General features: G+C 33.8%; 1 long non-coding RNA gene across 1 annotated transcript in view; it reads right to left on the bottom strand.

Moving 5' to 3' along the window:
- LOC106870799 (uncharacterized) overlaps positions 1-6,202 on the bottom strand; it is a 387,764-nt gene that overhangs the window by 132,105 nt on the left and 249,457 nt on the right. The window lies entirely within an intron of this gene.

Here is a 6,202-nt window from a genome sequence, read left to right as displayed (position 1 = left end):
ATATATATATATATATATATATACATACACACACATACACACAAAGACATATATATCTATATATACATATATACACATGCTTATATACGTATATATATATATCGGAATACAAACATATATATATGTGAAGAAATAGTTAAATGTGTGTGTGTAACGTTTCCTGCCAATCTACTGATTCATGAGCCCAGGGCGTCTCTTTGAGAATCCCCGAAATTTCAAAGATGTAGACAGAAACTGGGAGTGCTGACCAAAACAATAATGATGTATCCAAGAATAATATCAGCAACAAAGATAAAAATTTCTCAGTGCTGAAATGTTTTTTTTTTTCTTGCAGAAATGTGTCAGATCTGATATAACTCTCGGTTGGAGATAATGTTACAGAGTGAACAAAGAATAGAAGATAGATTAGTAAGAACGTAGTCAGAGTAGGATTTTGAAATAAGAGGAGAGGAGTCAGTTGTGGATCAGCTGACAAAGGTTGACAGATTCATTAAATGAAAAAGTTTGAGGGTGGTATCCTACTTGTTATTGATCGAAAGAGAACAGAGACAATTGAAGTACAGTAGAAAATGAGATGGGTAGAAGGTGCGCGTCAGTGAGATGATTGCTGTGTTGGGCAGAGCATTCATTGTAATATCGTTTTATGCTAAAGTTATACTGTCGCCTTTGTTGGAGAGAAATAATTTAATGCTCTTGTAGAACTGGATGCTTGCGAATCCTTGTGGGAAGCCTCTCAATGTTATCGGAAAAGTTATAAATATTACACTGTGTCATAAATAATTTTGTCATATCTCACACTTGGAAAAGTTTTATTTTTACTTTGTCTTTATTAGGACTTTTTTTATTACTTGTTTCATTCATCATGCTACAAGTATTGTGTGACCTTAATATCTATAATAAAGAATACCACTCCATCTTTGTAACATCTCAATAAATTAGTCGAAGAAAAATTTCCATGAAATTTCGCAATTATAGCTGAAGTGACAAAATAACAGCCGAAAAACAAAAAAACAAAAAAGATTCTAAAAGAAAACAATTTTATTTTCGGGCTATAGAATGGTACTTCAAAATTATTCAGGATATCAGCTAGAAAAACGAACCATTTTGAGAACAAACCACAAATTATAATCATTAGTTACACTTGGATAGTTAATTTTTATTACGACGTTATGAAAATATATTGCTACTTTATCTGATCTAGATATCTCGCAGTGCCAATACTGTAAATTAAAACAACTAATTATGTTCAAAAGACAAACAAACGAAAAGACATTAGTACAATCAAACATGTTAGCTCATATAGCGCAGGCTGCCAAAATGAGAATAGTTAATTATTAAGAAAGACAAATGACGTCTAGTATCTGTGCTAAGGACTAAGAATAATAAAGCATTATTACAAAAAGTAATGGGGATATAGTACAACATGAATTAATTCAGTCCATCGCTAACTTGGATTTTCTCGCAACCCCAAACGAAAAAAAAACAACAAACAAACAAAACAAAAACGAGTGCTCACGTTTAGGTTTTCTTAGAAACCGAAAATACAAGTCAAATATATATTCGTCTTTCATTGGTCGGATTTACTCAAACAATAATGGTTTACAATAGGAGGCTATTATGATAATTTATGACTAAAATACTCCGTGTAAAAAATTTAGGCGGCTCTGTTTGTAAATTCGGTTGCATGGAAACATAAATAGGGTTCAGAGCACTTAAATATAAACAAACTCTCACAGCATAGGATTATGAATGGGAAACATGCAGGCATTACTTTTTCATCCCGCAAATGGTCGTACTTGTAATCAATTATAATTTATTTTCAAATGTTCATTATTAATCTAAAGGGTATGAAACTCTTAGATCTCGCATAATATTTAGTTGCAGGCAGGTAGAACCCTTACAGAAAGCCAAATGAAGATACAGTAAATATAATCAGAAACTATACTCCACAAGCAAATCATAAAATTTTAAATAATATAAGTCGTGAAACTGTCTTCGAACAGGAGGATAATAAATAGAACCGTATCTCACTATAATAATGCATTCATAAGAACTGGATTGGAAGGAGAGAAACAAAAGCTAGAACACCTATAAGAAACCATACACGACAGTAAAACTAGGAAAATGGACAAAATCTAGTTCATCCACATCTTACTGCAAAATGTAGGTAACATCCAGTATAGCTGTTAACACTGTAACAATTTATTTTTGTCTTTGGTCCATAAGTGTTATTTCCTATTTGCTTCTATCTAGAGATCAAAGGAAATGACTATTATTCCCTTCAAACTTTTCTTTTGTGACCTGGACATCAATGTTTTGAAATTGACCTATTTCCCATTACATTTCAGACAGATTCAATGCAGAGTTGTTGAAGCAGAAATATCATTATAGCAGATGTCCTGCTCAATATCACAGATTTTCTTGTTGGTTGCTTTACCTTGTCCATTTGAACATGTCCCTTAACCGGTTGACAATATGTGCACCTCTGATCATCAACTGGATTAGTAGGAGAGCATCATAACCTTGTGTTGAGAGGGATTCTTTGGGGTTTGAATAAATGTGACAAAAGCAAAATTTGAAGGAAATACTAGCTATCTTTCGTACTTTCTAGGAGTAATCAAATAGGAAATAACAGTTGCTACCCAAGAACAAAAATCGTGTCACATCGTGAAATTTTGATTCAGAAAGGATTTCCATGCAAGGCAAATTAATAAAAGTTTCATTGAGAATAATGCCAAATCGTCGAATCCAAGATAATCCAACAGTCATAAAAATAAACACACTCTTATCCAAACGCCAGAATACAAATGTATCAACGTTTTATTGTGCCCATTTAATGCTTGTTTGTCCTCAGGTGCTGGTGTCCGACCTGGACACATAATATTCGGCACAAAAAAGTACCATATAGGACTTAGGAAGAAATCATTCAACGCCAGATGCAAACAGTAAACTCAGTTATTTAAGTGTACAGATCGAACCTATTCCATTTACTTTTCACACTACGTATTGCAATTGAAGGATTGACAATATCCGTATAATAACGCCGCTTTTCTACTCATTCTAAAAATACTATCTAATTCCACAAAAATTCATTTCGGTCTCACTATTCTCGTTTTAGACATTTCTTTTAATCTTTCATGCCAAAAAATCTGCTTATACTTATGAATATAAATGAAGATGTATCGAGAAATGTTAATGAATCATTTACCACGAGGTGAATAGTTATAGATAACTGTATTACTTTGTCGCTTGTAAGATAAAAGCGTCTAAATCAGTAAGATTGAGGAAAGGGTGCTTTGGTGCAACAGGTTAGCACTTCAGTACAGAAAATGGGCGGTGGAATTGTGTGTGTAGACAATATTTAGCATTTTTAAACTCAATATATTAAAAGTTATTGTTTATAGCTTCGAGATACTTTATTATATTATTCTTTTTACACATTTCTCGATGCATCTATTTCTAAGTGTGATCGGAATTTACTATCATGTGTTATTATAGCATCAAATTCGATGGGGAAAAGACCAAAGATTATATTGGTACAAATAGTAAAGAGTTCGATAATGGGTATAAAAGAGGTATTATACGAATTCAAACGCGTAATACTGTATAAACGATAGCGAGTAAGTTTAATACTTTCATTAAGAATTTTCCATCTTAGCAGTTTGGCGAAAGTGACCGATAAAATAAGTATCGGATTTAAAAATTAAGTACTGGCGTCAATCTGTTCGACTAAAACGCTTCAAGGCAGGTGCGCCAAAAGACATTGTATGTGCAACACTAACATATCGAACATCTGAGAACAAGTATTGTAAAGCCAGCTGGATTATTGTTCAACCAGTTGTATTCCATTCCATAACCTGATACAACTAAGGTGAAACCAAAATGTCGATCGCAAATATACACTAACCTCATAGTTCTGCTTCTTCAGTTGTTTCTGTAATGGCATCTGCTCCTCAGAATCAACTGGTTTGTGCTAACTTCATTCAGAAATTTCCGACGTAATTGTCTCTTCTGTTCTCACCCCTCGTCTACCAACACTGTGTCCAACACCTCAGATTAAACATTAACGGATATTTTCAGTCATTTTTCTCAAAATACGGTGACTCTGGAATTTTCTCCATTTACGTGTATATTTCTGCTGTTGCCTATTTACAAAAGATTTACTACAATGTTCAGGGTATAAATCTCACTAATCTCAGAGGCCCTTCACAGGCAAAGGATGTAGCGTCTTCTTTCAGTTATAACTGGCGCACACACACACACACACAAGCACAGACACACACACGCATACACACACGTACACACACACACAACTACAATACATGATTGCACATCTAAACAACTACAGCACGCACGCACACATATACACATACATATATATATATATATGCATAAGTTTATATATGTATTTATATTTATTTCTATGTATAACTATATAGATATTCATATATATGTCTCCACGTGTTTCACTAAACACGCACACATACACATATATTAAGAGAGAGGAGGGGAAGAGATAAACCTAGAGAGAGAGAGAGAGAGAGAGAGAGAGAGAAACAGAGACACAAGGGTAGAGACAACATATTCAGTAAAGAAAGTGTCGGCGAGTGGGATGTATTTTCCTAAATGATACAGTGTGGTTACAGTTTTTCTGCATTTAAATTAATAATTTATAACTGGAACAGAACAAAACATGTTTTAAAACTGTAGATGCATTTCTTGCGTATATAATAAATAATGCTTAAAACCAAATCGATGCAATTATTCTCTTTTTATTACCACAGCTGTGTGTGAAAGCTAATAATTTAAAGAGGTTTATCTAAGATAATTGATACATATTGTAGTAGCGCACGCATAGTCGTGCGGTTGAAAAGTCCTTTTGCCAATGACTTAGTTCGTGATTCGATCCTACAACGTGGCAGCTGGCCAGGTGTGTTTTATGAAAGCTTTAAATTAATTAATGATTAGCATAATGAGTGAGTGAAATTTCATTTAACGGAAAATGTATACAAGCTCATCAGTGACTTTCATGTAGTAAATTCTTGCACATACTGAAACCAAGTCTCTTGCGTGAGGCTGAAATCTGTATCGTGTGGTATTGATCCCTACTGGGATCTAAATGTTGTGGTCTGTGATTTATTCTTCTCAACTCCCTCCAAATTCGAAAACCTTCAGAGGTCGATCAATGCTGCTTTACCTCCGTACTTGAATAAAATACTGCAGGTTTGAAATGCTCTTAATATGTATGTGTATACATATGTAAAGGCGGCGCGCTGGCAGAATCGTTAGCACACAGTGTTAACTGCTTAGCGGCATTTCATTCATCTTGACGGTCTGAGTACAAATTCTGCCTTTCATCCTTTCGGGGGCGATAAAATAAGCACCAGTAAAATACTGGGGTCGATGTAATCGACTAGTTCCCCCACCCCACAACTTCAGGCCTTATGCTTTTAGTAGAAAGGATTAATAGTAGAAACGAATATGTATACGTATGTATGGTTTTTAAACGAAAGAACAAGGATAATCGTTCTCTCCAAACTTTCATTACATATTTGAAAAAATAATCAGACAGTGGGCTATTCGATGGTGGAAAGACCAAAGTTTACATTGGTACAAATGGTAAACAGTTCGATAATGGGTACAAAAGAAGTATTATACGAATTCAAACGCGTAATACTGTATGAACGATAGCGAGCAAGTTTAATACTTTCATGAAAAGAAAACCAGATTCAGCTTATCAGCTGATGATCAGTAACGAGCCACTTTAAATAGTGGAAATCGAAACTGTTTAGTTATAACGTATTAAAAAAAATACTCTTTCGATTCTGGTGATCAACAAAATTTGTAAATATATAAATATATAAAAGATAATAAGAGTGAAAAAACTACAGAAGGCTTGTGTTACATGGTTAAAGTATATATTTAAATTATGTCAGAAAAAATGTTAGAAAAATGTTAGAAAAATGTTATAAAATCTTTTTGGTATATAAACATTGTATTTTGAGAAATAACCGGTTTCGTGTTGTCTTTTCAAATTTCTCTACTTCATTGTGTCGTGTTCGTTCCAGTCTGAGAAAGAAGAGTTCTAGATAGGGGGAGGTAATTAGGGATTTCTTCCGGTATAGGGGAGATAATCGAAATCTAGGAGGTGTTAGAATTTGATTAATTTACCATGGTTTTGTTCTATATTTTTTCCCCTTTT

Source organism: Octopus bimaculoides, chromosome 6 (genome assembly GCF_001194135.2).
Source record: "Octopus bimaculoides isolate UCB-OBI-ISO-001 chromosome 6, ASM119413v2, whole genome shotgun sequence".
NCBI classification, from domain to species: domain Eukaryota; kingdom Metazoa; phylum Mollusca; class Cephalopoda; order Octopoda; family Octopodidae; genus Octopus; species Octopus bimaculoides.
Note: the sequence above shows the minus strand (reverse complement) of the source record. Positions and strands in the feature narration are given on the sequence as shown.